At 40.2% G+C, this 20163-nt stretch overlaps 1 protein-coding gene across 3 annotated transcripts in view; it reads right to left on the reverse strand.

Moving 5' to 3' along the window:
• LOC126272595 (INO80 complex subunit C) overlaps positions 1 to 20163 on the reverse strand; it is an 81210-nt gene that overhangs the window by 3897 nt on the left and 57150 nt on the right. The window contains exon 5 of one of the 3 annotated variants that reach the window (XR_007549245.1): positions 6157 to 6370. The exons of the other annotated variants lie outside the window; for them this stretch is intronic. The gene's annotated coding sequence lies outside the window, so the exon portion shown is untranslated. The remainder of the gene's footprint in view (positions 1 to 6156; positions 6371 to 20163) is intronic. 3 annotated transcript variants of the gene reach the window in all.

A 20163-nucleotide genomic window follows, 5' to 3' on the forward strand; every position in this document is an offset into this window, starting at 1 on the left:
CACACAAAGAGGTGGGGCTTATGGTTGGAGAAACACTAATTTTAACAGGAGGGAAAACAATAGGCCCAACAACCATAGTTTTCATCATAGGGAACAAAATAGTCACAATATTAATAATAATTTCCATTCAAGGGAAAACTATAATTTCCATTCAAGAGGACAATATGGGAACAATTGGAACAGAAGTAATTACAGGGAGTCTGAAAACAGGAATTGGCGTGAACATAGTGACACCAGGAGTCAAAATGCTATGGGAAGTCATGAAGTAAAAAACTAGCATGCACTCCATTGTCGGTCCACAAGGTAGGGGCGAAAAGCATAGATAATAGATGGACCAATAACAGTGACTACGTTGCACCAAGAGATACGTCTCAAGTAATGAGTAGTTATCTTATGAATGTGTACTACCCTCTAAACACAGTACCTGTTAAGAATGAACACATTGGTTGTAATAAAGAGCCAGAGAAAATAATTGACTTAGTTGAATTTTATGAATGGGCAGAAGCTTGTAGTTTGTCAGAGGAGCAGCAGTTGAACGGTTTAAATGATTTAGGTTTATTATGCACTGATGAAGGAACCAGGTGAACAAATGGTTGACACTGATTTAACGAGCAAAGAATTAAAAACACTTGGTTGTGAAAGCAACATTTTAAGTTTTCGGGAGAGAGAGGTTGATGATTGTAGTATTTGGGAAAATGAAGATTTAATGATACATTGATGATGGTGAAAAATATTTTGTTTGTTTGAAAGAGGAAATGGAGGCATTAGGTGTTGTGGGAGAAACTGATATGCATGTTGTAGATGTACCCAAGGATGTTATTAACAGTTTAAGTAGTGTTAACGCCAGTGTCACAACCAATAGGCTCTGTAATCCAACATCTTACGAAGGAACCTGGGCAGTTGATAAAGATTCCCTGAACAGTAAAACTGACTGTGCAAGTGGGCTACCATTTGCAATGAACAAAGGTGAATTATTTCTTTATAATATGTGGCTAAATAGTGATGCAATTAAAAATGATAGCAATTTTAGAAAAATGATTCTTAATATGTCTCAAATTTTATATCCTGATTGGTGGAAAAACACTAAACATATTATTGTTGAACAACTGAAGGATAAATACCTTAGTGGTGAACAATGTTATATGGGTGAAAATATTTGGATTAATGAAATTATCAATGCAAGTGACAGTGCTAATGATGTGTGTGTTAATGTTATGAGCGTAGATAATAAAGGTGACAGTAATATAGGTACTTGTAAGTCAGAAAGTCATTGTTTCAGTGAAATTCTAAATGATTTATTGTATGAATACGTTCAGCCTCAAAAAGGTGATGACATAGGTAGTCCATTCATTAGAGCAAAAGTTGGTACCTGGGAAGGCAAGTGCCTTATAGACACAGGGAGTCAGGTGTCAGGAATATCTGAAATTCTAAGCAAAAAGCTGAAATGTGAGAAAGATTACATCGAAATGCCAGGCATTGGAGTGAAAATAAGAGGGGCTACAGGAAAACATAGTAAAACTGCCAAAAGACAAACTTTATTATCTTTTATAATTGAGGGAGTCACATTTACACATGGATGCCTAATTATACCAGGCCTCAGTGAGGACTGTATTCTTGGGATGTCATGGATTCGGAGTGTAGATGCAAGATTTGACTGGGGAGGACAAAAACTTATCATAACAACACCAAATGGGGGGTGTATCTCCACCGAGTTTGTCAGATCAAATACAGTGTTGTGTAATGATAAATTTAACACTATAAATCTTGTAAAGGAGAAAAGATATGTTGACAAACACATAACAGAGCTGGATTTAAGTGAAGTAGATTTCAACACACTGGTAAGCACAAAGATTTCTGAAGCTAGCGGTCTAAACAATGAGCAAAAACAGGAACTAGAGTCTTTGTTATGGGAATACAGTGATGTCTTTAGCAACATTCCAGGGAAAGTTAGGGGTTACGAATGTACTTTGCAAGTAAGACCACATGACCCATTTTTCATAAAACCATGTGGTGTGCCCATAGCAAAACGTACAGCAGTTGAGGAAGAATTACATAAGATGGAAGTGTGTGGCATTATTGAAAGGAGTATCAGTGCTTATAATAACCCGCTGGTAGTTGTGTCAAAGAGGGATGGAGGAGTGAGAATAGTTCTTGACTCCAGGCCTTTAAACAAGATCTTATACAGGGAAACAGACCACCCTGAAAACATTGATGAGCTGTTGCACAAGTTCAAGGACATAAAATTATTGTCAAGTCTAGATTTAACCTCAGGCTTTCACCAAGTACCCTTGGCACCCAAATCTAGGAAATACACCGCTTTTCTGTACAATGGTCGTTGCTATTAGTATTGTGTAGTCCCGTTTGGCTTGAACTCATCGGTCGCAGAATTCATTAGAGCTTTAGACCATGTGCTTGGGCAGGAACTTGTATCCAAATTAGTGATTTATGTAGATGACATTTTAGTAACTGGACAAGATTGGAATGAGCATGTTGTGCTTTTAAGACAGGCGTGTGAGAAATTTAGAAGCGGGGGAATGACACTAAAACTAGAAAAGTGCAAATTTGCAGTACCTGAGTTAAAATTTTTGGGACATGTCATAACAGAAAAAGGAATTTTGGCTGATTCATACAAAATTAAAGTTATTGCAGAATTTCCTATAGCCAGTAACAGAAAACAACTGAAATCATTTTATGGGCTATGTGGCTTCTACAGAAAATTTGTAAGTAAACAAAGCTTAAACACACACTGTCTAAGTAACTTGTTAAAGGAGGACACTGTTTGGATATGGAGTAAAGATTGTCAAGAGGCTTTCGACATAATAAAAAGGGAACTGAATAACCAGAACCTGTTACACAGACCAGATTTCAATTTACCTTTCTGTTTACATACTGACAGCAGTGATTATGGGCTAGGTGTTGAATTATTTCAAGTAAAAGTAGTCAATGGGGAGACAGTTCATGCTACAATTGCATTTGCAAGCAGAATGTTACTGAAGCATGAAAAGAACTACACAGTAACAGAAAAAGAGCTATTAGCCATACAGTGGTCATTTTCAAAATTCAGGACCTATTTACTTGGACATAAGGTAATAGTGTACTCTGATCATAAAGCCTTACACTATATACAGGAATGCAAGCTCTATCATGATAGGCTTACAAGATAGGCACTGTATTTACAACAATTCAACTTTGAAATTAAGTATATTATAGGCACTGACAACATAGTTGCAGATGCTCTATCAAGGCTAACATTAGGAGGGGAAACAGAAATTTTTGATCAGAATGAAGAAAAACAGTTTAAAATGAGGTATATTAAAGGGATCACAGATGAAAAAGTTGTTAGATCACTGTGTGATAAAATCAGGAGGAGCCAGAACCGTGATGCAAATTGGAAATTAGTAAAGAGCTGTTTAGGGAAAAAGAACTATGAAAAATTAGACAAGTACTATAAGGTGTTTAAAGGTACTCTGTTTAGGAGAACTGACGAAGACACGGACAATTGGAAACTATGCTGGCCTGAGTAGGAAGCTAAGAGGTTAATTAGATATACTCATGAGACCTATGGTCATTGTGGCATACAGAAGTGTATGCAGAAATTACAAGAAAACATATACTTCTACAATATGGCCAAGAAAGTTAGAAAAGAATTGTCAACTTGTGATAAGTGCCAACAAGTCAAAGTAAGGAACAGAAAATGTCAAGGTGAAATGCAAAACATTATTCCTGCACAACCTCTAGACTTAGTCGCTGTTGATTTCTATGGGCCGTTCCCAAGGAGTAGGAGTGGCCACTGCTACATTTTTGTCATGGTGGATGTATTTTCTAAACTAATCAAGTTGTATCCTGTCAGAAAAGCCACAGGTAAAGAGATAGTTACAAAAGTTGAAAAAGACTATTTCTTAAATGTTGGGAAACCAAAAGCAATCTTGTCAGATAACGGTTCTCAGTTTTTGTCAAAAGTTTGGAAAGCCTTCATTGATCAATTGGGAATCAAACATGTTCAAATATATGTATATAATCCATCGTCAAACCCAGCTAAGAGGTATATGCGTGAGATTGGGCGTATATGTCGTACATATTGCAGTCATAAACATCCTACATGGTACGACCATGTACGAGACTTTGGAGATGTTATGAACAGCTTGCAGCACACTTCCACAGGATTTTCACCTTATGAAATTATGTTTCATCTAAAACCAGACAACATTATCACTGAACTCGTAGAATTTCCACCATGCACAATGATGACTATGCATGAACGTGAAGCCATAGTCAAAGAAACAATGATAAAACGGGGAAATTAGAAAGAGACGACATGATGGCAAGATCAAAGCAACCAAGTTTAAAGTAGGAGATTATATTTTAGTAAAATCACATGAGAAATCAATAATTCTAACTTCTGAAATAAAGAAATTCTTTGATATATACATGGGTCCATTTGAGATTGTAGATGCATACCGGTTGGTGTATCCTAAATCCAGGAAAGTTCTCAGGCTAAGGAATATTGTTTCATTGAAATTGTATAAACAAAAGGGATAATACTAGTCTGAGAAAGTGAAAAGGTGACTCAACAAAAGTTTTTCACTGGAAATTTTGTATATAAAAAATTGTCTAATTTTGATACAGTTTTGTGCCCTTGAAAATGTTTATTATTTGTTTAATATGTATTCACTGTATGAAGAGTTTGCAACGAATTTTCTGTGTAATACGCTTGCCATGTTCTTGATATTTCTGTATGTTTATGCAATTTGATTGATCTTTGATAATTTGTGTAATTCTCACACCACACTTGTTAAGACATCATTTAAAATGCAAGCCACTAATCAGCACTAAATCTGTCTTGCAACAATTAAGTTTTTTTTAAATTTTTTACTCTTAAAGGCAGAGTTCTAATTACCACACACTTAAGTGCTTGAAATGTCCAACTCTACAAGGAGACAATCATTTTCAGTAAACCACATGAATTACTGTATATTTCTCTCTCAACCACTGCAAATGCATAGGCAGTAACATTTTTTTATTTTGATAGATTCATACCATTCTAAAACTTTCATCTAAGATTCTACCTTTGCACTTTTACTGTGAATAAAAACCCTTGTAACAAACTGCCTGTAACTTTTCTTTTGAAAACAATTTAATTTTTTTTAATCCTTGGAGTAATGTCTTTGTGATAAGATATTTTACACCCAATATGCTAATGCATTTATATTACATGTTTATTGAAGTTATTAGTATTTAAAGAATCTTTTTTTGGACCAGTTCATATCTGTATAGTATTAATCAGACAGATACTGTAAACTTCTCCCACTAGATAAACATTACCAGAAAGTTAACTATGTATCCTAACCATGTACTTACATATAAACATTTTGTAACCAAAAGGTGATCTCTGTATGTGATTTTTAGATAACATGGCGTTATAGTCAATGAAGCGATACAAACAGCTAAGCTTTGGAAACAGACTCACTGCAGGACAAGCAGAAATCAGACCTTTTAACAGAAGTCACTTATGTGCAGATGGACAATGTGGGACAGACTGTGAGTAGTGCGAAAAGTGGGCAACAAAAGAAAATAAAACAAGCCTGCAGTTAAAAGTTACAGTCTTTCAATGGTTTCATGTGAAGTGCTACAACATTATGGACTCTTCGAAGTGAAAATTGTGAATCTTCTTTTGTATTTCATTTACTCTAAGGTTAAAAATTGTATGTTTTCCTCTACTTAGTACAACAACTTCAGTATTAGCATAATTAAAAGGAAACAGTACTATTAAAAATTTTAATTTATTTAAAATCATTCTTGGCAGTTCCATTATTCTGGTGTCAGAATTTTGTTCGCATTTTCATACTTACAAAATTCTTGGGGGGCTATTGTAATGGAAATGACAAATAGACATCATTTTATTTTATTATACACTAAAGTTGTGTTAAAAAAGCTTTTGCTTAAGATAATACTAAGTTAGATGTTGCGATCAATAATCAATATTGGAATTGTATGTTCTTTGTAGCTTATGACCGTGATCTTTGGTCTACAACGGGTTTTCGGCACTTGAGTGTTGGCCGCAGTTGAGTGTAGTTGTGTGTCTAGTTTTGACAATAAATGTGTGTTTTTGATACAAAGAAACCATGGATAGTCCAGTAATAATTTAAAAACCCGTACCTTTTCTTGGACCCAGAGCAGCAAAGGAATCATTGCCTAGACAACAAGAAGCCACATGGACAATGCAGACTCAGCAGCATCAACAAAGGAGACATCATGGCCAGCTCTACTAAATTACTACACAGCCATTAGCCGCACCGTAACGGTGTCCTTATGGAGATAACTTTTCCTGAACAGTAGAGCGGGTTCGTGACAGCATTCCAAACAATGTCAACTACAAAAGAAATTACAGAATGTAACAAGAAGGCTATAGTTAGCCATGTGTAACAAACAAATATCATAAAAAATCACAGTGTTAATGGTTCAAATGGTTCTGAGCACTATGGGACTTAACATCCATGGTCATCAGTCTCCTAGAACTTAGAACTACTTAAACATTACTAACCTAAGGACATCACACAACACCCAGTCATCACGAGGCAGAGAAAATCCCTGACTTCCCCGGGAATCAAGCCCGGGAACCCGGGCGTGGGAAGCGAGAACGCTACCGCATGACCACGAGCTGCGGACACACAGTATTAATGGAAACAATCCATATTGTACAGTAAAATACCTTAAAATACATATTTATTAAATGGCAATAACAAATCATTTCATTAGTTTATACAGACTACATGATTTAACCTCGATTGAAAGATACAAGGTATGGAGGGAAGAGGATATTTTACAAAAAAAATTATTTTCTGCAAGTACAGGAATTCAAAACTGAAGTCACTTAAAAAACCATAGGAATACACCATAAAACCACTCGTACAAAAGCTGCTACACAACAGCATCTTGCACTCATTTTTAAGACAGAAAAACCAAAATATATTCCACACAATAACTGAAACACAGTGGGACATCCTTGCTTATAAAATCAGTGTGAACACAAAAATATGAGGGCACCAATTAAAAATTATGAACAAACTATCAAATCTTTACTAAAAAAAATGACTTTCATCAGTTTCAATTATTGTGTGAAATATAATTTTGTTTTCCATTCTTAAAAATGAGTGCAAAGACTGCTTCTATGCCGTCCTGGGTGCAAAATGCTGTTGTGTAGCAGTTTTTTTTATGAATGCTTTAATGATTTATTCCTATGGTTTTATTATATGACTATAATTTTGAATTCTTGTACTTGCAGAAAAATAATTTTTTTTTGTGTAAAATATCCTCTTTGCTCCATACCTTGTATTCTTCAGTCAAGGTTGAATCATGTAGTCTGTATAAATTAATGAAATGATTTGTTATTGCCATTTAATAAATATGTATTTTAAGGTAATTTACTGTACAATATGGGTTGTTACCATTAATACTGTGATTTTTTATGATATTTGTTTGTTACACATGGCTAACTGTAGCCTTCTTGTTACATTCTGTAATTTCTTTTGTAGTTGACTTTGTTTGGAATGCTAAGTTCGGCCTGCCGTCTGGTAGGCTTTTAGTTTGCTTCACTCTGGTCAGCATGATTTGTTCACTTTCGTTTTCATATTCAACCATTACACTTGACTGTTTCTCTGTGAAATCTTGTGCGCTATATGTTAGTGCTTATGCAACTTTCTTATTATGTACAATGGTGTGTATTCTGTAAGTTTGTCTGTCACTTGGTTTGTCTTACTGTGTTGGTCATTTTTTAACAGACTGTCTGATAATGGGCCATGATCAAAACACGTAATAGAGACTTTGGATTCAATACAACATATCTGTGGACCCCCCCCTCCTCCCCCAAGATCTGATATTAGTGACCAATCAGCATTATACATGTTTATTGGGTTAGTCGCAATGGCCACATACATCATGCGCGATTTCAAGTCACAATTGCAATTCTGTTTTACATTCCACTCATAAATGTAGCAAGTCGGAAAAAGACTTCTTCGTGCCTTAATATGAACGTTAATCTCCTTATAGTGTTCTGAAGTGAAATGAACACTGAAGGCATTAGAACTGTTCTGCAGCCTGTTGAAAATGCTACTTTGCTAAACTTCCTCTTCCACAAAATCACAATCATCTCCTATCCTAAGTTTCTCATCTCCACCCACGATGGAACATTTTGGTAGCCTCTCGAACCAATAGAACTGGGTGGTAACAAATCTAAAAATGCACCTCAAAATTGCTTTAACGTTTTTCTTAAATCCAATCTGGGATCCCAAACAGTAGTGTTCAGAAATTGGTTGCACAAGCACTGTGTAGGCAGTATCCTGTATAAGAACACTATATTTTACAAAAACTCTTTCAATAAACTGTAACTGGCCCATTCACCTTTCTCTACAACTGGCATTTTGAGTTAATTTCATTTCATGTTTTTCTTAATGTGGCACCAAATATTTAGTCAATGTGACTGAGTGAAGGAGCATATCACTAATCCTAATGTTTCTGAACATTACATGATTGAAACTTCCTGGCAGATTAAAACTGTGTGCCCGACCGAGACTCGAACTCGGGACCTTTGCCTTTCGCGGGCAAGTGCTCCACCAACTGAACTACCAAAGCATGACTCACAGCCGGTACTCACAGCTTTACTTCTGCCGGAATCCGTCTCCTACCTTCCAAACTTTACAGAAGCTCTCTCGCGAACCTTGCAGAACTAGCACTCCTGAAAGAAAGGTTCGCAGGAGAGCTTCTGTAAAGTTTGGAAGGTAGGAGACGGATTCCGGCAGAAGTAAAGCTGTGAGTACCAGCCGTGAGTCGTGCTTTGGTAGCTCAGTTATAGAGCACTTGCCCGCGAAAGGCAAAGGTCCCGAGTTTGAGTCTTGGTCGGGCACACAGTTTTAATCTGCCAGGAAGTCTCATATCAGCGCACACTCCACTGCAGAGTGAAAATCTCATTCTGGATTACATGAATGTTTCCCTTCTCCACTAGTATTAACTAACTTGCGTTTACTGCAAGCTATCTTTGCTGCACATTCTATGTCACAGATTAAATTTACATGGGTAATAGTAGTAGTCCATCTTTATTTCCCAGGGGCACTCTTAACATTAACTTTGTCTCTGATAAACACTCACTGTCTAGGACAGAGTAATGGGTCCTATTAATCAAAATGTCATCAAGCAAGCCACATCTTTGAGAGACCACCCTATATGCCTAGACCTTTGTCAACAGTCAGTCAACAGAGTGCTTTCCAGAAATGTGCACGGAAACTGCCTGTTGGCTTTCATCCATTGTTCACAGAAAATCATGTGTAGAAAGATGGGGGAGGGGGGGGGGGGGCGTTCCCATGGCTGTACAACTGATCTGTTTGTATGTACGGCCCTCAAATGTGAAGTAATTGATGGAAGGAATAAAGTTGCTAAAGGTGAGCAAGAATGATGTCATAGGTTTGGAATCAGGTGTACTTTGACTGAGAAAATGTTCAGCAGCAGACAGACCACGTACATGGGTACTGTTGGTATAGAGGGAGATGGCATCAGTGGTAACAAGCAAGGTGTGTGGTAGGAGTGGGGCAGGCAAAATTTCAGACTCTGTAGGAAATGGTTGGTATCTTTGATGCAGGAGGAAAGTCTTTGTGCTATAAGTGGCAGGTGTTGATCAACTAAGTATACGTTCAGTGGGTGCGTTGAAGCCAGCAACTATATAATGCCCAGGATAACTAGGTTTGTGGATTTTAGGTTGAAGATAAATGGTGGGGGGTGTGTGGTTTGGGTGGGGTGAGAAGTTCTATGAACTGAGGTGTAAGTCCTTGTGAAGGGTAGAGGTTCTTATGAGGGACTGCAGTTTAGTTTGAATCACAGGATTGGGATCTTGATGGCGAATGTTGTATGTAGAGGTGTCAGACAGCTGGCATAGACCTTCACTAATGTACTACGGTTGGTCAAGTACCTCAGTGGTAGATCCTTTGTCTGCTGAGAACATAGGGCCTAGAGTTCTGCAGAGGATAGGTTAGGGTCATGTTGTACGGACCCAAGAAAGGTTTGTGCAGCAATGCTGGATGTGAGGAATTCTTGGAAAACTTGTAAGGATTGATTTTGAAGTAGTGGTGGTGGATCAAGTTGGGATCATGGTCAGAACCGTTCAAGGCAAGGTTGAATGTCAGGTATGCTGATGGCATGGTTTTGGGATTGGGTTGCAAAGTGAGTGATATTGCCAGTTGAATTGTCTGAAATCTATGCCCGTCCCACTAATACTACACACCTTGCTTGTCACCACTGACACCATCTGCATCTATAACAAATACCCCATGTACATGGTCTGTCTGATGCTGAACATATTCTCAGTCAATGCCTACCCCATTCCAAACTGATAACATCCTTCTTAATCACCTTAATCAACTTTATAATTTCCAACAACTACATCACATTTTAGGAGCAGACGAACAAGTAGATCAGGTGTATGGCTGTAGAAACCAGGATGGATCCTTCCTATGCCAACCTTTTCATAGGTCGCTTGGAGGGGGCTTTCCTGGGATCCATAAGCCTGAAGCCCCTGGTTTGATTTAGGTACACTGATGACAGCTTTGCCATATGGACTCATGGTGTGGCTGACCTGTTGAAATTCCTGGAATCTCTAAAACCCTTTGCCCAATTCTTCTGATGATAATAGAGAAACTTCAAGCATATTTCTCCATACTACCTCACTTGATAAACAATATTTTTCCCTCACGGCCAATTTTATGTGCCTATTTTATGTGGACAATTGGGTAACTTGAAACCTTAAAGATTAAGGCAAAGGAATATATCATAAAAATTAAGGCAATTTGTTACGCGTAGCAGTCTAGGAATCAGCAGCTTAGTTTTAGTACCTAAAAATCAAGTTTTTGGGATGTTTCTCGATAACGTATAAAAATTTTTTAAAACAAGAATATAGCACATCGAGGTAAATGTCTATAGACAATACACTGTTTAAAGTTTGAGGAATTTGCTGCTGTTAGTTATTTAGATATCTGCTGCTGACCGTGAGAAAATGGCGAAAAACACTTTTTTCAGGTTTTCTCAGGAACTGCCAGTGAACTAATTGGTGCTTCCAGAACCCCTTAAAGCACACCATAGACCATATCTAATGCAGAAAGAACCAACTGATTTGCTCCATTTGCCTAAGCTGTAGGAAGTGGGTAGTATTCAAATTTGACACCCTGTACTGTAGCATAGTGACAGCAGGACCATCCTTCTGCAGGGTATATAAATGGTTCCTAGCTCAAGGGTTTCTCAAGACACTTAACCCTACCTGTCTGTCACCAGTAGAGCAATAGTATGAGGTGCAGAAAAATTCTGTTTTAATGTGCGGTGTTTTGGAACGTATTGGTAGCACATGTTGTTCCATTTGTATCAATAAGATATGTACTTATGCTTTATAAATGTAGCATAGTACAGGGGAACACATTCATTTGCATCAATAAAACAGAAAGTAACTTTTGCTGTGCAGGAATATACATGTGGCAACAGATGCTCTGCACCAGCATCACTTCTGCTCAAGTACTTTTGCGTATACTTTCACGAAGCATTATCGTGCCTACTCTTGAGCACGCACTCTGTATTTCTATACAAGTTTTGCTCTTGAGGCCACCCGGTGAGCTGTGCAGTCTAATGCACTGCTTTCCGGGCAGGAAGGCGTGCTGGTGGATTAGTGCCGAGGTCCAGTGTGTCGGCCAGCCTGTGGATGGTTTTTAAGGCAGTTTTCCATCTGCTTTGGTGAATGCTGGCTGGTTTCCCCTATTCTACCTCAGTTACACTATGTGGACGATTGCTGGGCAAACACTTTCTCCACATATGCATACACCATAATTACTCTACCACGCAAACATTGGGGTTACACTCGTCTGGTGTGAGACGTTCCCGGGCAGTCCACTGGAGGCAAAACCACACTATAGCCCTGGGTTCGGTGTGGGGTGACAGTGAGGTGAGGGGAATGCTGTAGCCTGTTGTGGGGTTGTGTACCACTGAGGGTTACGGCACGGATGAAGCCCCACCGTCGTTTCTAGGTCCCCAGTTCCATACAGTACAGTACAGTACAATACAGTACAATACAATACAATATACAATACATTGCTCTTAAACAGTTGTTTAAATGCTCGTGATATGGCATTGTATGACAAAAATGTAGTAATAAAAAACAAGTCAAGTTGTACAATAGTGCTTCTGTTAATAATTAATTGATGAGTTCTCAAAATTCAGGTGATTGATGTTACAAATAATTTAGCTGTGGAATCTTATGAATGTAGAATACATATTTGGGCAGATAAGGGGGTGTTACAAGAGCAACTTTGCCAGGTTAGTCATCCAGACATCTGATTCACGGAAGCATAAAGTTATGATCTCATTATGTACAAATTTAATCATTTATTTAATGTACAGGAGATATTCCAAGAACAGTTGCATAGTGTGATAATTTACAATAGTTCATAAAGAAAATCATATCATTGAAACACATTTTGCATAATCTTAAGTACTTAAACTACTACTAATTTACAGAATCTATCCAAGTTTTTCTTATTATTCTCTAAAGATAGTGACATCATTGTGGCAGGAGAACACACACACACAAAAAGGTTTAACTTTTACAAACTGTCAGAGCCAGTGGCTTCTTCTTCTGGCAAAAGAGTTGAAGGAGAAGGAAGAAGGGTTGAGGAGGACTGTAGAGGTTTAGGGAAAGGGGTACAGTTCAGAAGAGTCGAAGGGAAAGGAAGAAGGGTGAAGGAAAAGGAGTAGATAGGTTTAGGGAAAGGGGTACAGTCCAAAAAAGTCACCCACAAGCCCGGTCAGGAGAGACTTACCGGACGGGATGATAAGGAAAGACTGATTGTTGGGAATTGCACTGGATGAGATTTGAAAACCTGAGAGCTTAAAGGTGGAAGACAGGGTAATACAGAAGACAGCGATTACTACTAAATCATCATGCAAGAGTGAATAAGAGTGAAAAGCTAAGTGTGTTGTATGTAACAGAGGTGGGAGGGGGGCCAGGGAAAAAAGACAGGTTAGAAAATAAAAGTAGTAGAAAACTGAATTGGAATGAAGGAAGGAGTATCTAGTGTGAAGAAATTTTGAGCCAGAAGGAATTAACATAAATTAAGGCCAAGTGGGTGGCAAGAACCAAGGACATGATGTAGCATTGTTTCCTACCTACAGATTTCTGAGAAATTGGTGTCTGGGGGAAGAATCCAGATGGCGTGTATGGTGAAACTGGCACTGAGGTCATGACTGTCATATTGTAGAGCATGCTCTGCAACAGGTTACTGTGTGTTGTTGGTGTACACCCTCTGCCTATGCCCATTCATCCTGACTGATAACTGGTTTGTAGTCATGCTGATGTAAAAGGGCTAACAGTGTTTCATAATGGCTGGTATATGACATGGATCATTTCATAGGTGGCTCTCCCTTTGATAGTATATGTTTTGCCAGTTACAGGGCTGGAGTATATGGTGGTAGGAGGGCGTATAGAACAAGACTTGCAGTGGGGACAGTCACAGGGGTATGAGTCATATGGTAGGGAGATGGGTGCAGAAGGAGCATAGGGTCTGACAACGATGTTGTGGAGATTGGGAAGGTGCTGAAAAGCTATTCTAGGTGCAGTCGGCAAAATCTCAGACAGAATGTATCTCATTTCAGGGCATGATTTTAGGAAGTCATGGCCTTGTCGAAGAAGCTGATTAATACATTCAAGACCTGAATAATACTGAGAGAGAAGTGATGTGCCTTTTTTTTTTCTTTGGGGGGGGGGGGGGGGGGGGGGGGATCAGCAGTACCAGGATTGGATGTCATGGCCTAGGAAACCTGCTTGTGAACTGGGCTGTTGGAATAATCACGTCCAGTGAAGGCTGAGGTGAGAGCAGGGGTGTATTGCTGTAAAGAGTCTTCATCTAAACAAATCCGTTTGTCTCGAATGCCAAGGCTGTATGGGAGGGATTATTTGACATGGAAAGGATGGCAATCTCATGTTGTAGTACAGAAGCACGTGGAAAATTTTTGTGGGCATAAAATCCAATACGAGGTATAAAATTAGTTTTGTGCTATTTAAATTTCACGCAAGTAAACTAACAAAAGACAACTGCTGTGGAAGTGGCAGCTGAGATTAACACGCATGTACAGAAAAAACTGTGACAGGAAACGCTTTAACAAAGCATTCATACTAGAGCAATCGTTATCAGACCTCTTAAAAACTAGATGAATGTAACAAATGGTTTTCAGGACCGCAATGGCGCAATACCTGGACAAGTGGAAATAGGTAATGTAGTTCAGCGAGTATGCTTTTTGCTACTACAAGAAGTGGGAAGTAATTAGTACAATCTAGGTAGTTTTTCTATCGCTAAGCCATTGTGCAGGTTCTTACTGCTCTGTATAGTTCAAATCATGGTCTCCAGCAGATTCTACAATCACACTGAAATGAAAAGTGAATGCTACAACTTACAAAACTATGGCAGCACACCAACATATGTCGCCACCATGATCGCAATGTTCATACTCAGCACTGCCCATGAGAAGGCAATATGAGGGTGCCTGTTTCACTTGGCAGAACCACTAATGAACGAGTCTTCCCAGTGGCACGCCACCAGTGCGGCCTCACCCTTTTGTGCATCAGCCATGCTACGTGAAGATTCAACTTGCAGACTTGGACAGCTACATATTGTTACAGGACAACAGAACAAGTGATCAGACTCTACCCGGACTTGTATTTTTCAGTCAATGTTTTCTTATGCTTGAGTAATTTTGGTGCTCAACTCACTGCACTTGTAAATAACTATGTGTTGTTGTTGTGGTTGTTAATGAAGAACTGTAGACAGTACAGGTTTTGATGATAAGGCTATCTTGTCTGCGCACCTGTTCTACAATTACACTGGATTCGGTGTTGGTTCAGTTGTCACAACAGCAACATTTAGATTTGCTTTGTCAGTTGGTTAGGAATTTCCACACTCCATACACCCTCCACAACTTTCCTCTGCACGCCCGTGTGCTCCCCCAGCTTTTCCACCATCCCTGGAAGTGAAGAAAGATTGGGACTCATACGCGTGCTGTTTGCAGCAACATATCGCACCATTTCAGGTAGATGACCCACTCTGCAAATGTCAAGACTTGATGACTTGACTTGAACCCAAAACATTTCATTTGCTTTGAAAAAGTGCTCTGTTATTGGACTCAGCAGCATTGTCATTTCCTAAAATAGGTGACTTGCTCAGTACTTACTTTCTTAAGTAAAGCTACACCATTGCTTCCTGTCAGAAGCCAGACCAGTCCTATCAGGCGTGAGTGGCTAGCCTCCATGATTTAAGTAGCACATGCAAATTTATCTGTGCACATCGTCAACAGTTCTATGCAGATTCTCCAGTGCATGACATTGCTGTCTTTTCTGCTCCTGACACGGAGGTACATCGCTGGATTTGGCTATTGCTTGAGGTGTCTCAGGCTATGATGGAACATTCTGAGGACATCACATCAGTGTGCGAGTTTTCACAGAAAAGGCATCATTCAGAACACCCTCAACATGCTCACTGGGTTCACAGTCAGACAGTGCCTCCTGCTGACGCCGGTTGCCCTCAGGTCCTGATGTTTCCATGTGCGTGCCCACAGTTGCTGCCCGCACCAGCAGGCTCGGTGTGCAGCTTGTCATAAAGAAGGCCATGTGGCAGCTGTTTACCACAGCAGCCTGCACAGCCAGTCCTCCATCGTTGGCTGGAGTTTTAAAGAAGTCCACAGTACATTGCCATGAGCTCAGAGTACTCAGCAATATCTGTTATGCTGCAAACTCAGCTACAACCATTCTGTTTCTAGGTCGATACAGGGCCACTGTATGTCTAGTGAACCTTGAAACCTATAATCGCTTTGGTCGTATCAATATTTCCTAAACAGATAATCATTTGGTTGGTTATGGCGAGCAGCTACTCTTGTTCCAGGCCAGTTCACAGTCAATGTTGTCTATCAGCATGTCACAAGAGTTATCACAGCAGTCAACAGTGCAACGTATTTGGTTTTGAACCATTCACAGTTTTTAGATTTCACATTCAGGATTCTGCACATCTTGTTCCCGGCTGCATGCCAGTCTAGGTACTGAATGACCTCTGCCGCGAGTTCAGGTCTCCATTTCCACCTGGACTGGGTACCGCAAAGGGCTACGAGGGTCACATCACCCTTTAAACCTATGGGCATTCCCAAGTTTTGTTGTGCTTGGTATACACCTTTTGCTCAGTGACAGGCTGTCAAGGAGAAATTGTACAGATTTCAAGTCCTGGGCATGACTGAACCAGTCCCTTCTAAACAGTGGGCTATGCCTCTAGTGGTTATTCATATGCCTGCAGGGGCACTTCATTTATGTAGGTATTTTACATCACTATTAATGCCTAATTCATAATCCATTGCTACCCAATACCACACACTGCCAAAATTCTCGCGAAGTTCGTAAGCAGTGAGTGTTTTTCGAAAATTGATTTTGCAGAATTATAGCTGCAGCTGCATCTTGATTACACCTCTAAACAAATTAGAGTCATTAACACTCGGTTCTGGTAAAACCGATATATACGCCTGCCTTCCGGCATCGCAAGAACCCCCTGCCATTTTTCAGAGATTTGTGCGACAGTTAACAAGCGGTGTACCGTGTTGTGCAAATTATCTTGATATGTCATAGTCATCGGTCCCTCAAGACAGGAACTTCTCACTAACCTTTGTATCCTGTTCACAAAACTGCATGCAGGAGGCCTCAAGTGCTGCAAAAGTCAAAGTTTTTTTTCAGATGGAAACTGAATATCTGGATCACATTCTTTCAAAGGGTGCTGTCAAACATATGGAACACCTTCTTCTTATACATAACTGCCATACATAAATGCCCACAACTAAAAATTCGACAAATGAGTGTGAACATCACTGTTGCAGCTAGTTGATTCAAAAATGGCATTTTATTAAAATAAAATATCACAATAACACACTCGAACCTAATACTAACACGCACAATTATTTGAAATGACAACTCAAAGCACCAAGTTTTGCCAAAATGATAAGCTTACTTATTAACTTTGACCAGTTGGTCAACAAACACGGACTTCTGTCATTTGTGTCCTGACCTTATCATGGTTATATTTATGTTGGACTTCTATACACTGCTTCCTATGTTTCCACCAACAAAAAGAAAAATGCATGTTTAATTTTAATAACAGCAAAGGTTAGCAAACACACCAAACCAATTAATAGCTGTGTAGAGCCATCTGTTCACAAACGTTTAAAAACACTTTTTCATTTCTTATTTTTTAATAATGACATAAAAGCTAAGTTTCATCTGTAAGTAAGATTTAGAGTTTTCATTTGCTGTGACTTCCGTCCCTATCATGGTATAGTATAAAATGATTTTCATCTTGGTTGGAGCAGTCATCACATTTAAATAGGATTCCAAACAAGGGTGGACCCTGGCATTATTCACGGAATATTGTACAACCACCAATTCACCAGGCCTCTCATGCTCAAGAAAGTAATGTGAAGAAACATAGACATCCTGTATTTTTTTAAACTGCATTTCATCTGCTAAAAGCACCTGTCTGATGGAGCTGCAAGGATAATTTAGTTTACTTTCTTAGGCCAAAATTACAATATCATATTTCTTTGTCAAAGTTGATATGTCAAATAATTATGTCAAAGAAATTTGATGGTGTCATAGGGAATGCCTGTCATGAAATAAATACGATCAAATCTAGGGCCCAGTTGTAGATTTGATCATAAAAGTAGTTCGTCTTCTGTTCTTTGCAATGTGAAATGTAACCACTTGGAGCGCTGGTATTGCTACAGCTATTTGACGTCTCTGTAGTGTGTCTGTAAATATGGCTTCAAAGTTGGTGTGTTCCTTCGACACTCTTTTTTTTATTTTTTAATAAACTTGCCTCGACAAGAGTGGGGGTGAGCAAGAGGCACAGTGCATGCTATTAATTGTGTGTTGACGGGCAAGTGGAATACGTTGCAGGCGACTTCATGTCCACAATCACAGCTACAACCATCCACCTCTACATCTGGAAACATTCAGGCACCTTTTCAGCAAGCCAGAATAGAGAACAGAAAATAAAAAATTCTTTCTTAGCTGTCCATTCTATTTTGTTTATTCTTGAACTCTAGATGCCACAAGTTAAAAAAGCACTTCATCTGTTTCATACTTTTTATTAATTTTGTAGTTGTTGGAACACTAATTCCATTAATTAAATTATTCAAATAAAAATTAGTTCTCATAGCCCATATATTTACATTCACATATTCCCCCTTCAGTGCTTTATATATCGCTTCACACCTTTCTGGAATTATTTTGGTTAATGTGTAATGTGATAAATGGTTCAAACAGCTCTGAGCACTATGGGACTTAACTGCTGAGGTCATCAGTCGCCCAGAACCTAGAACTACTTAAACCTAACTAACCTAAGGACATCACACACATCCATGCCCGAGGCAGGATTCGCACCTGTGACCATAGCGGTCACGGCAATGTGATATTCGAGTGTTGTATTGTAAACTAGAGTAGCTCTCTCCTATGTCAAGAAATCCCAGTGTCACAGTTTGCCTGTCTTCTGTACATATAGCATTTCTCAAAAGAGTATTCTCTTTTGCAACACGAGAAGCCACTTTACTGAGCAAATACTACACTTTCATACAGTCGTAAATACACTCCTGGAAATTGAAATAAGAACACCGTGAATTCATTGTCCCAGGAAGGGGAAACTTTATTGACACATTCCTGGGGTCAGATACATCACATGATCACACTGACAGAACCAAAGGCACATAGTCACAGGCAACAGAGCATGCACAATGTCGGCACTAGTACAGTGTATATCCACCTTTCGCAGCAATGCAGGCTACTATTCTCCCATGGAGACGATCGTAGAGATGCTGGATGTAGTCCTGTGGAACGGCTTGCCATGCCATTTCCACCTGGCACCTCAGTTGGATCAGCGTTCGTGCTGGACATGCAGACCGCGTGAGACGACGCTTCATCCAGTCCCAAACATGCTCAATGGGGGACAGATCCGGAGATCTTGCTGGCCAGGGTAGTTGACTTACACCTTCTAGAGCACGTTGGGTGGCACGGGATACATGCGGACATGCATTGTCCTGTTGGAACAGCAAGTTCCCTTGCCGGTCTAGGAATGGTAGAACGATGGGTTCGATGACGGTTTGGATGTACCGTGCACTATTCAGTGTCCCCTCGACGATCACCAGAGGTGTACGGCCAGTGTAGGAGATCGCTCCCCACACCATGATGCCGGGTGTTGGCCCTGTGTGCCTCGGTCGTATGCAGTCCTGATTGTGGCGCTCACCTGCACGGCGCCAAACACGCATACAACCATCATTGGCACCAACGCAGAAGCGACTCTCATCGCTGAAGACGACATGTCTCCATTCGTCCCTCCATTCACGCCTGTTGCTACACCACTGGAGGCGGGCTGCACGATGTTGGGGCGTGAGCGGAAGACGACCTAACGGTGTGCGGGACCGTAGCCCAGCTTCATGGAGACGGCTGCGAATGGTCCTCGCCGATACCCCAGGAGCAACAGTGTCCCTAATTTGCTGGGAAGTGGTGGTGCGGTCCCCTACGGCACTGCGTAGGATCCTACAGTCTTGGCGTGCATCCGTGCGTCGCTGCGGTCCGGTCTTAGGTCGACGGGCACGTGCACCTTCCGCCGACCACTGGCGACAACATCGATGTACTGTGGAGACCTCACACCCCACGTGTTGAGCAATTCGGCGGTACGTCCACCCGGCCTCCCGCATGCCCACTATATGCCCTCGCTCAAAGTCCGTCAACTGCACATACGGTTCACGTCCACGCTGTCGCGGCATGCTACCAGTGTTAAAGACTGCGATGGAGCTCCGTATGCCACGGCAAACTGGCTGACACTGACGGTGGCGGTGCACAAATGCTGCACAGCTAGCGCCATTCGACGGCCAACACCGCGGTTCCTGGTGTGTCCGCTGTGCCGTGCGTGTGATCATTGCTTGTACAGCCCTCTCACAGTGTCCGGAGCAAGTATGGTGGGTCTGACACACCGGTGTCAATGTGTTCTTTTATCCATTTCCAGGAGTGTATGTTATGTCCTCCACAAGAAGCTCACGTAACACATTTTGCTGAATGCTTTT

The sequence above is a fragment of the Schistocerca gregaria genome, chromosome 5 (assembly GCF_023897955.1).
Source record: "Schistocerca gregaria isolate iqSchGreg1 chromosome 5, iqSchGreg1.2, whole genome shotgun sequence".
Taxonomy (NCBI): domain Eukaryota; kingdom Metazoa; phylum Arthropoda; class Insecta; order Orthoptera; family Acrididae; genus Schistocerca; species Schistocerca gregaria.